Below are 12,606 nucleotides of genomic sequence, written 5' to 3' on the forward strand. Positions count from 1 at the left end.
AATCGCGCTGAGGTTCTGTTTCTTTAGAATTCATCCGAGCACAAATTTCAAAATTCCTCTCTTTTTTAATTTTTCTGCTTTGCTCTTGCCTTTCTTTCCTCGTGGACACACGCAATCACGCCTGCATCAGAATTGATTGGGAAGAGCGTTAGGTGGATTAGTTCAAGCGATTTGAAAGAAAATAAAATCAAAGAGGTTAGAAACGGGTTGCCTCCGTAAGCGCTTCTTTAACGTCACTAGCTTGACGTACTTCACACGGAATCATGGTGATTTGGAAACATCAATGAGAGATAAATTTTCTGGCTTCTCAATTAGCTGACCCTCATAGTATGGCTTGAGACGCTGCCCATTCACTTTGAATGGAGGGTACTTGTCATTGAAAATCTCAACCGAGCCATAAGGAAAGGTTTTTGGACACTTGAAATGGACCGCTCCATCTAGATCTCAATTTCCCGGGGAAGAGCTTGAGTCTTGAATTGTAGAGCAGGACCTTTTGTCCTTCCACAAATTCCTTCTTGGAAATTCGAGCATCGTGCCATGCCTTGGTTTCTTGCTTTGTAGAGGCTTGCACTGTCATATGCATTCATTCTCAGCTCTTCCAACTCATGAAGCTCTAGAAGCCTTTGCTCACACCGCACTGTGGAGATCAAAGTTGATTTGCTTGATTGCCCAATGCGTTCGGTGCTCCATCTCTACGGGTAAATGGCAATTCTTCCATAAACAAGCTTATAGGGGGTAGTCCCTATAGGAGTCTTGAAGGCGGTCCTATATGCCCACAATGAATCAATGAGCTTACTGGACCAATCCTTCCTTGTTCTAGCAACAGTCTTCTCTAAGATGACTTTTAACTCCCTATTTGTGACCTCCGCTTGACCACTTGTTTGGGGGTGGTAAGCAAGGCCTCGCTTGTGAGATACACCGTACTTTGAAAGAAGCTTGTTGAATGCATGGTGCTTGAAGTGTGAGCCTCCATCACTTATGATTGCCTTAGGAACACCGAATCTTGGGAAGATGACTTTCTTGAACAAATTGATGACCACCTTGAGTCGTTGGTGGGAGATGCCACGGCTTCCGCCCATTTGGAGACATAATCAACGGCAACTAGAATGTGCCGGTTTCCTTGGGATGAGATGAAAGGGCCCATGAAGTCAATTGCCCAAACATCAAAGATTTCAAGTTCAAGAATAGGATTTTGGGGCATCTCATCGCGCCGTGATATGTTCCCTGTCCTTTGGCACCTATCACAAGTCTTAACAAATTGCCAAGCATCTTTGAATAGAGACGGCCAAAAGAGCATACATTGCAAAACCTTGGAAGCGGTCTTTTGAGCACTCATATGACCACCACAAGGGGATGAGTGGCACATTGAGAGCACATCTTGGAATTCTTCATTAGGAACACATCTTCTCAAGAGTCCATCCACCCCTCTCTTCAACAACATGGGGTCATCCCATATATACTTCTTTGCTTCATGCTTGAGCTTTCTATGTTGTTGAGGAGTGAAATCCGGAGGTATGGCACTACAAGCCAAGTAGTTCACAATATCCGCATACCAAGGCTCCGATTTTGCCTCAAGAGCATATAAGACATCATCCATTAGGGCATCTTCAATTGGCAAATCGTCTTCATGTATTCTTGCAGCTCCTAACCTAGAGAGGTGGTCCGCCACCACGTTCTCGGCTCCCTTCTTATCTCTCATTTCGTAATCAAAATCTTGAAGGACCAACACCCATCTCAACAACCTCGGTTTGGCCTCCTTCTTACTTATCAAATATTTGAGAGCCGAGTGATCGGTATACACTATTGTCCTAGAACCAATGAGGTAGGTTCTAAACTTCTCAAATGAGTGGATAACCGCCAAAAACTCTTTTTCGGTAGTTGTATAATTTCGTTGGGCATCATTGAGAGTCTTGGACAAATAGTATATAACGTGAAGTTTCCCATCCTTTCTTTGTCCCAGAACCGATCCAATGGCCCCGTCGCTTGCATCGCACATTAGCTCGAATGGTAGAGACCAATCCGGTCCTCGGACTACGGGGGCGGTGCAAAGGGCCTTTTTCAACCTGCAAAATGACTCATGACAAGCTTCATCAAATACAAATTCTTTATCCTGTTGCAAGAGAGATGTGAGAGGCTTAGCAATCAAAGAGAAATTTTTGATGAAGCGGCGGTAAAAGCCGGCATGACCAAGGAAGGACCTCACTTCTCTCACATTTGTGGGAGGAGGAAGCTTCTCGATCACATCAACCTTCGCACCATCGACTTCGATGCCCACTTGGGAGATTTTATGGCCAAGAACAATGCCGTTTTCCACCATGAAGTGGCATTTCTCCCAATTGAGCACCAAGTTGGCACTCTCACACCTTTCTAAACAACAAGATAAATTCATTAGGCACTGCTCATACGTGCCTCCACCAACGGAAAAATCATCCATAAAAACTTCCATTTCTTCCTCGATCATTTCACTAAAAATTGACATCATGCATCTTTGGAAGGTGGCCGGGGCATTACAAAGACCAAAAGGCATCCTACGGTAAGCAAAAGTTCCGTAGGGACAAGTGAAAGTGGTCTTTTCTTGATCTTTTGGGTCAATTGGGATTTGGAAGAATCCCGAATAACCATCAAGAAAGCAATAAAAAGCATGCTTTGTAAGCCTCTCAAGCATTTGATCGATGAACGGTAATGGAAAATGGTCTTTGGAAGTGTTGGCATTTAATTGGCGGTAATCAATACACATGCGCCAACCCGTAACAAGCCGAGTTGGGACCAATTGTTGCTTATCATTGATCATTACCGTCATACCTCCCTTTTTCGGCACTACTTGAACCGGGGATACCCAATCACTATGAGCGATTGGATAGATGATCCCTGCTTCAAGTAGCTTGGAAACTTCCTTTCTCACAACCTCTTGCATGGAAGGATTAAGTTTCCTTTGTCGTTGCCTACACGGCTTAGCACCCTCCTCTAAATCGATCTTATGCATGCATAGGGAGGGGCTTATACCTTTGAGATCATCAAGAGTATAACCCAAAGCCTTCCTATGCATTTTCAAAACATTAAGCAATGAGGAGGTTTGCTCTTCCGTGAGGTTAGCATTGATAATGACCGGAAAAGTATCATTAACATCCAAAAAGACATACCTCAAGCCCGAAGGTAGAGGTTTCAATTCTACCTTCGGAGCTACCTTACCATTGGAGATTTCCTCCTCTTCTACTTGGAAGACTTCATACGGTTGGGGCATCTCTTGGTCGGGGGTTGTCTCTTCTTTCTCATCAAGCATTTCCTCATATAATTGCATCTCCTTTTGATCACCTACCTCATTCTCATTCAACAAAACATTCTCAAGTAGATCATTAGAAGCATGCATATAAGGGTATCTAAACTCATTCATCAAGTTTTCAATTGTATCTATTCTAAAACATTCATTGTCAGAGGAAGGTTGTCTCATCACCTTATTCAAATCAAATTCGATAGAATCATTGTCAACCTTCAAGGTCATCTTGCCTTCTTTGACATCAATAATTGCTTTAGAGGTAGCTAGGAATGGCCTACCCAAGATTATAGGAATTCTTTCATCTTCATCCATTTCAAGAACATAAAAGTCCACCGGAAAAGTGAACTTACCGACTCTAAGGGGTATGTCCTCTACTTTCCCTATAGGCAATTTTGTGGACCTATCTGCTAATTGGAGGGTGATGTTTGTAGGTGAAAGGTTTCCCACATTAAGCTTTTGGTAGACCGAGAAAGGCATTAAACTCACACTAGCACCTAGGTCACACAAAGCTTTCCCCAAATGAACTTCATTGATAGAACAAGGGATGGAAAAACTACCGGGATCTTGCAATTTAGTTGGTAGCTTACTGGAGAGAATAGCACTACAATTTGCGGTTAAGCTAACGGTTTCAACTTCTCTCCTTCCATTCAGGAGGTCTTTTAGGAATTTAGAGTAGTGTGGCATCTCTTTCATAGCATCCACAAAGGGTATAGAAACATGCAAGCTCTTTACTACATCTAAAAATTTTCCAAATTGGACATCAAGCCTAGACCTAGCAAATCTTTGGGGAAAAGGCAACCTCTCATTCCTAGGTTGGAGATTAAGGAGTAAAGATGTTTGATCTTTGGTGCTCTCCTTTTCGAGTTCCTTCTCTTTCTCTTTCTCACCCCTCTCATTCTTTCCGGCACTTCCCTCTAGAATCTCATTCTCTCTTGATGATTCATCCTCAACCTCAAGTCCTATCCTCACATCGGGACTCTTCTCAACATTTAGTTCACTCTCAAGGATCTTCCCACTTCTAGTAGTAATGGCATACATAGACTTGGGGTTGACACCTTGACTAGGTAAAGAAGAAGATGAAGAAGGGGAGGATGAAGAACTTGGTTGGGCAATTTGAGAGATTTGGGTCTCAAGCATTTTCATGTGTGCCTTGATTTGTTTCTTTTCTTCCTCTTGACTCTTATTATGGTTTTCTTGATTTTTAATGAAATTTTGAAGCATAGCCATCATAGGATCAGGAGGGGCTTCTATTTGGAGGGGTTGAGTAGGGGGAATTTGAGAATGGGGCCTTACTTGGTCAAAACCGGGGGTCTACTATTTTGTGAGAAAGTAGAAGCATTTTGAGGTCTATTACCCCCGGAACCCTGATTGGAATTAAAACGTTGTTGGTTGTTGGAATAGTGTTGTTGGTTTTGATTCCAATTGGGTCTTTGGTTTGAGTAACTTCTTCCATTGTAATTGGAAGAGTTTCCCCTACCTTGGCCTTGGTTATCATAACCACCACCACTTTGATTCCATTGACTTTGATTCCAACCTTGGTTTTGATTCCAACTACGGTTTGGGTTTTGATTCCAATTTGGTCGCATTCCATTATTTCCCTCACGGGGCACAAAATTCATGGCATTAACATCTTCAACATTATCATCATTTTCATGGGGAGGGGGACCTTCACTTATGGACATACATTGTTGAGAATTATGATCATAGCCTCCACATATATCACAAAACATACAACCAGGAGGCATGGCATTGTAATTAGAGGGAGAAGAAGTAGAAGGATTCATACCATGGCCTCCCTTGGGAGAAGGGGAGGAAGCATTTTGGGAACTTGATTTCATGAACTCCTCCATTTGTTTCGCCATCTTTGTCATTTGGTTGGAAAGATTTGTGATGGCATTGGTTTGCTCGACGGAATGTACCGTTCCTTTGCTAGAAGTGGCTTCCCTCTCACCTTCGTACCAATCCTCATAATTGCGCACAACTTCTTCTATGATACTCTCCACTTCATCTTCCCTTTTGTTCATGATTGGGCCTCCGGCTCCGGCATCAAGGCTAGTCTTACTTTGAGGGGAGAGTCCTCCGTAGAATGTTTGGAGAACTTGCCAATTAGGAATCCCATGGTGTGGGCATTGCCTTTGTAATTCTTTGAATCTCTCCCATGCCTCACAAAGAGACTCTCCACCTCTTTGGCGGAAACTTTGAATCTTTGAGCGAGCCTCGGCGGTTTTCTTGTGATTGTAAAACCTTCCTAGGAACGCCGTAGTTACCTCATTCCAAGTCGTGAGGGAACCGGGAGGAACATCCTTGTTCAACCAATGTTCCGCCGCTCCCATGAGTGAGAACGGAAACATCTTCAATCTTATGTACTCTTGGGACACCCCGTTGATCTTGATAGTGTCACAATACTTGAGAAATTCTTTGAGATGCTCATGGGGATTCTCAAATTTCCCACCGGTAAATTGCCTCTTCTCTATCATTGAAATGAAATTAGGCTTTATCTCGAAATTGTTCGCTTGAGTGGTGGGGGCTAAGATCCCACTTTGTGAGGCATAAGGTTCGGGTGCTCCAAGTTGCTTTAGTGACCTTTGATCACCCATGCTTTGTTGATTATGGTATTGGGCAAATGGGTTGGGAGTTAAACCTGCAAATGATTCACGATCCTCACTAGAAGAGGGTGAAGGAGTAGGAGAGCTACTAACTTCCTCTTGGAAAGGGTTTTCCACACTATCCCTAATTTCCCTCCTCAATTGAGCAAGGGTGCGCTCCAGCTCTGGGTCTATGGGCGCCAAAGGACTAGAACTTCGTTGCCTCCTGCGCATATACAAAGCTAAGTAGAAAGTGAGCACTGACAAGCAAGGAGTAGTAGGAAAATTAAACAAGTGAACTAGTCTCAACGAAGGGATAAACGTACAATGGAAACCGTCTCCCCGGCAACGGCGCCAATTTGACAGGCGGTATTTTAGGTCGTCACTAAGAAACCTCTATCAAATGATATTTGTAGTCCTAAACATGCAACTAAAAGAGTATAGAGGCAAGTTAAGGGTCGAACACAGGGAAACGATTAAGCACCGCTATTTATCTCCTAATGTTAATCTAATTCGATCAAGAAGTGTGGTGGGTAAAGTAATGACTAAAGGGGATAGAACAACAATTATAATAGGTACTAGGGGGAAGGATCAAACATGCTTTGATTTCAACGAAGTTAGGCATCGGAAAATAGGTTTACATGTAACCCAAGCGACTCATACAAGGCAATATCAAGAATACTCTCTAATCACCTATCGGGATTAAGAGCCTTCCTAGCTAACATACGCTCACACTATCGTCGTAAGGCATACAAGCTAAGGTCATGCAATAATCAATCACCTAATGACTATTCCTAAATCGCACTATCGTCACGATTTAGTTCACGTCATTCAACAACAACATGCATATGGCCATAAACATGGAGTGACTAATAAGTATAAGCACAAGGAAGATTTAATCACAAATATTCTAAATTAACCTAGCCTAACATACATCAAACTCAAAGTATATCTTCACCAAACCCCTAGCAACAAGAAACTACTCACTAGTCATAACTACAACTACAATCATGCTAAGCAACATTATAACCAATGAAATGGTAAGAAAGACAAAGTTTTTATCAACTAAATTAACAAGAGTAGAAGCTTTAATCATAAAAGCAAGAGACAATAGAGAAATATACCAAAACCTTCATTGAAATCCAAATAAAGAGCCACACATCATTCAATCTTCAATCTCCAAGCTTGACCATACATCAATGTTGCAAAATTACTTCTTCAAAAACTAAAAGTAAAACTAATGTTGATAGACAATGAGAATTACACTAAAAGCTATATGATTGTTCAATACAAAATTTTTCTAAAACAAAGACCTAGAAATTGATATTTTTGAGCTCTCTCCTTGGGTTTCTATGCTAGTTTTTTTTTTTTATCTTTTCCTCCCCCCTTCGCCGTTTTTTGCTTTTTTTTCTTTTAACTTGGGCTGAAATCGGGATTTGAATCAGCAGCAGAGAGGCGCGCCCGCGCCCAACAGTGGCGCGCCCGCGCGTTAAATGATGGCGCGGCCGCTCCTAGAAATGCGCGCCCGCTCCAAAGAGGGTATTTAATGGTTGATCCCGCTCATCAGCGCGCCCGCGCTCTATAGATGCGCGCCCGCTCCTTTGGTTGCGCGCCCGCGCCATTCGTCTGGTTTGGATTTCTTCCTGTTTTGCCCTTATCCCTTCCATCTCTGAATCAACAGCATACGCCTGCAATCATGGAACAGGAAGGCAAGGCGTGATACAACGAAAGGGGAGGGGAGTATAGACTACCTAAACCACATGAATACACATTACGCGCCACAAAGGTAGAATACTCGAAATAGGAGGATCATAGCAAAAACATACTAAAATGAACTGAATTATTACTAAAACTACTAGAAAAGACTATCCTAAGAGCGACATAAATGTCACTCATCAGGTTCCAATTGGAACGTGACCTCAAGAATCAAGAATTAATGCAGAGCTCGAGATATCAACTGAAAGATGAACTTCATAACTTTGGTTGTATTAAAGATAAGTTTGTTATTTAGGATTGATGTAAATATTTAATTGGTTGATATGCATGGGACTTATTAGAAATCAGATAAAGCTTGAAAAGCTAATTAATTCGTAAAAGATAATCTTGAGTTTATGAAAAAGAATCTATTTGATTTTATCCTTTAAAATCTTTTTTACTAGGTTTTATCTTTTTCATCTGAAACTCTATCTTTTATAAAAACGAATTTCACTGGGAAAAGGTTTTTCTAAAAAATGCAATTAAGTCTACTTTATTTTTGTTTTAACATGATAAGATTGAAATTCTGTGTTATCTTTAACTTATCATTTTATCAAAACCCTATTTTGTTTAGTGACATCTTCTATAAATAAGGAAGAATGTTTTCTAAGGAAAGTGGGAGTTTTAGCGTGAAAACCACTAAGTGCTTAAGAGTAATTTTGCCAAAGGTTTAAGTTTTATCATTTTGATTTCAGGTTTCATATGTAGCTTTTCAATTATATATTAGAGTGAGCCTTTGTGTTGTAATTGATTTTGGGGTGTGAGTGTGAATTCTCTAAAATTCGATTGTAGTTGTGCGAGCACAGTGAGTGAGCTTCTGGTGAGAAGCCGAGTGTGAGCACTCTAGGAGTGCCGAGTGAATCTAAGTGTGGTAATTAGGTTGGGTAGGATAAGGTCTTATCAAGGTAGAAAGTTTCCGGTTAGTAACTTGTGAGTGTAGCAAGCTTCCGGGTGGGAACCTGTGAGGTAGCAAGCTTACGAGTAGTATCTTGTGAGGGTAGCAAGTGTCTGGGTAGGTACTATGAGTGTAGCAAGTTTCCGAGTAGGAACTTGTGAGAAAGGTCTGTGTTTAATAGGTTATAACTAGGAGTTGCCCTATTAAAGTGAAGCTTTGGTTTCAAAATCCCGAGAAGGGTCAAGGTTTTATTTCTAGTTGAGCCCTGGAAGGTTTCCTCGTAAAACTTGTTATGCGTTTTTAAGTTCCTTTTAAGTTTTGTTTTAAATTCCGCAAAAGATTGACCTAACTGGAGCCTACTACAATTAACCCCCCCACCTCGTAATAGCTCATCTAAACTAACAATTATTAGCATGAACTTCGTAAAACTATACTTACATTACTTTGTATTGATAGAATATAAGTTCTCATAAGAGAGTTGAACTAATGTAGCAGCTAACCAATTTGACAGATTTCATTCTGTTTACTTCTTGATATATCAAAATTATATATCTTTTATAAAATACTAGCTACAATATGAGGCCCCTGAACTTTCAGGGCCTGTGCAATAGGGTTACTTGCACAGGACCTTAGACGGGCCTGTTCATAGATACACCATCAATAATTCTCCAAACATAGAGCAAAAAGACACATCAGGCAATTGTTTAATAAAATTCACATAGAACTCATGAACTGGTTCTTTAACAGTTTGTTTGGGTAATGTCAAGTGAAGGAAGGAAAGGGAGGGAGGTGAAGGGGAAGGAAGAAGGATGAATTTTCCTTCTAAATCTCTCCATTGTTGCAAGGGTCATTGTTCTAGAAATTAGTCCCTCTTCCGATTCCCTTTCTCCCTAATTTTTTATCCAAATGAAAGAAACTCCCTCCCTCCATTTCCCTTCCCCTCCAAATGAAAGAAAAAATGCTCACTTTGTGCAGTTAAATAAATATATATAGTGCAATTGAATAAATATGAATATATAATAAGCAGTCGTACGGTACAACTAGTTTAAAGAAAAGGAAAAATTGAAATAAATAGTCCAAACTTTGATCGGTCTTCCATAAACAGTCCCAACTATTATTTATCCAATATTAGGCCATACTTTGACAAGTGTTTGATAGGAGTAGGTCTAGCAACAAATTTACCTACTACTATAGGTAAATTATGGCACATGATGTCACATGACTAGTTTTTAATTTCTAAAAAAATTAATTAAACCTTTTTTTTCTTTTTGCACCAGCCACACCTCTCAAGTGCCTCAACTCCCTTACTACCATTCCACCACCGACATACCCCCATCAATGAACCAACTACCACGTTCCTTCACATCACCAACACCACCACCATCACCAGAGACCAGCCCAGCATAGCAACCGGAGCCTCTCCTAGCCACACATGCGACCCAAACTAGCAACTTTGAACACGGGTACAATGCATCCACCTAAAATCAACTAGGTTCCACACCACTGCTCCTTATCTACGACGTCGATCCCCTTGCTCACTTTCCACACAATGACACAACAGCAACAAAACTTTAATATTATTTGGAAAAAAAAAACTTGCTCTAATTGAATCGAAATTTTTTAATAATTGGAAAATGCTTAATAAAAGAATTATTCTAGAAGTGAGGGCTTGTTCTTTGATTTTTTTCAATCAAAGAAGAATAATACACCTTAATAAAGAGAGTAATGGATGATTTTTTTTCAAAATTAGTTTCTAGTAATTTATACAAAATTTTAGCTCAAATTCAGATAGCTGAAATGTTAGATCAATGATTATATCAAATAAAATTATTAAATGGAATGTTATAAAATTATAAAAAGAATATTATGTTAATAATTCTAAGATGAAATTTTAGAGAGGGAAAGCATGACATAGGGGATAAAGTATGTTAGCTATGGTGGTGGTGAAGGAATTTAATGGAAGAAGGTAAGTGAAGGAGAAAAGGAAAAAACGAAAAAGGAATTGAAAAAAATTGGTTTGACCCCTTATTAAAAGTCACATATGAAGAAATATTATTTATATGGAGTCTTGCCTCTCCTCTTCTCTTCTCTCCTCTCCTCCTCTCTTCTAGGATTTCTCCAAATTCTTGGTCGTTTAGGCAAGAAATAGTCTAATTTCTTCCGAAATTAGACTATTTCCAACCCTTTTCCCTTAATTTCCTCTAGTTTTGCAATTTAGTTTTCAATAAATCTACACGACTAGTGTAGATTTTTGTCCGTTTTCCTATGTTGGAGTGTCTCCCTATGGCGGAGTCGTTAATTTTTGTTAGTTTTGTTGTTTGTTTTTGCTTAGGGTTTTTTTATGTGTTAAGGTTTATTAAGAAGGTAATCATCTTTTGCCATATTATCACTTCGTTGGTAAAGTGTTGTCCAACGGTTGTCAGATCTTCAAAGGTGTTTAAGTGAATCAAATGAAAATTATCCTTACGGCTACAACAAATCATTAGGCCGTCTCTCCGAAAGGCTGTATATTCCAGCGATGTGTGTGAGAGATGTACCACATTGCAAGATCTATTTAATGATCGTAGCTTTGATGAAGGAAATCCTTATCTGATTCAATTTAATGTATCCGTTAATTTAGATTTCATTTGTAGGTGTCGTATGGCTTTTGATTCATGAATTGGTTTGTTTCAAAAAAAAAAAAGTCATGTGTGAAGTACATGATTATTTTTACCTACTACTCCAGGTTAAAAGGTAATAAGGTCCAATATTTTCAACTACATATTAAATTTTGACCTATTCTAGGATAAATCATAGTTGGAACTATTTATAGAAGATATGTTTCGGGTTAAAAAAAATACTCAGGTCACGTGGCCCAACAAGAGGGTGACACGTGTCACCTTAAGAACTGTTCAAAATGAACCTCTCCTCAGCTGACATGTGGCACTCCCAATCAGTGGGAAAATGACGGCCTTCAGGGCCCAATTCCCTAGACTCCCTCTAAAACGGTGCAGCCCATCAGTCTTAGGTTTGCGTAACCTAGGATAGGGCACAAATCCCAATGACCTTATATATAGGAAGATTTACCCCACTTTGGGAACAACATTCAATGATTACATAATCAATTCTCTCGAAAATAGAGAGAAACACCTGATCTCGAAATCCGAGAAGATTTAACTTTACTTTCCGCACCATTTTACATTCTCCGTACACGTTCTAACTTGATCGTCGGAAGCGGAACTCCACCCAACCGGAGTCTCCGTTGTTTTGCATGTACAGGCGCCCGGAGACTAGACTTAGTGACATAACTCTCCCAAGGGAAATAGAAAACCCCGAAGCAAGATCAATCAAAGTTGGGACCATTTATTTTAATTTTTCCTTAAGAAAATAATTACCATAATCTATAATACAACCATAACATCTATAATGATTCATAGTAAAATGGTTTTCCTCAAAAATAAATTCATAGTAAATTAGTAATGTATGCATGAGATCCTTTAATTTAATATATGCTAGAGAATTTTATGCAATTCTACTTATAACATCAAGGAAAAACTCACACTACTAGCAAGCCTAATTATAGATACTTTTCTTTAATAAAATCTCAACTATTGATTAATTCATGGCGGTCCTAACTTTAAAGGGGGGGTCCTTCTTAAAACAGTCCTTAGCTTATTATAATCAAGTAAAACATTTAAAATTACCACGTGTTGAATTTGTATTGTTCAGTTTTTACAAAAATTACCTTCACATCCTAGTCATTGATTTACCCAAGTTTTCATATATACCACCTACCTTCCTTATCATCATTCAACATCCTTAGCTATTCCCACCAAATAACCCACAAACCAAGCCATTTACGCTAGACCAAAATCACGACGAGAGTGGTGGACTGTAGGCATAGGGTTTCACAGACACAATGGTTGGTTGGTAGCTTAGGTCGGGGTTTGTCGTGGTTGGCCCACAAGTAACATGAAAATGGTTACAAGGAGAGGTGGGTGTTTATAATGATGGACGAAATTTCTATTTTATTTTTTTAACAACGCTGAGGAAAACAAAACATATGACACACTATTAACCGATCAAACCAAACTAAAGCATGTTAAGGATCAATTTTG

This window comes from Chenopodium quinoa, unplaced genomic scaffold (assembly GCF_001683475.1).
Source record: "Chenopodium quinoa cultivar QQ74 unplaced genomic scaffold, ASM168347v1, whole genome shotgun sequence".
Classification (NCBI taxonomy): Eukaryota; Viridiplantae; Streptophyta; class Magnoliopsida; order Caryophyllales; family Amaranthaceae; genus Chenopodium; species Chenopodium quinoa.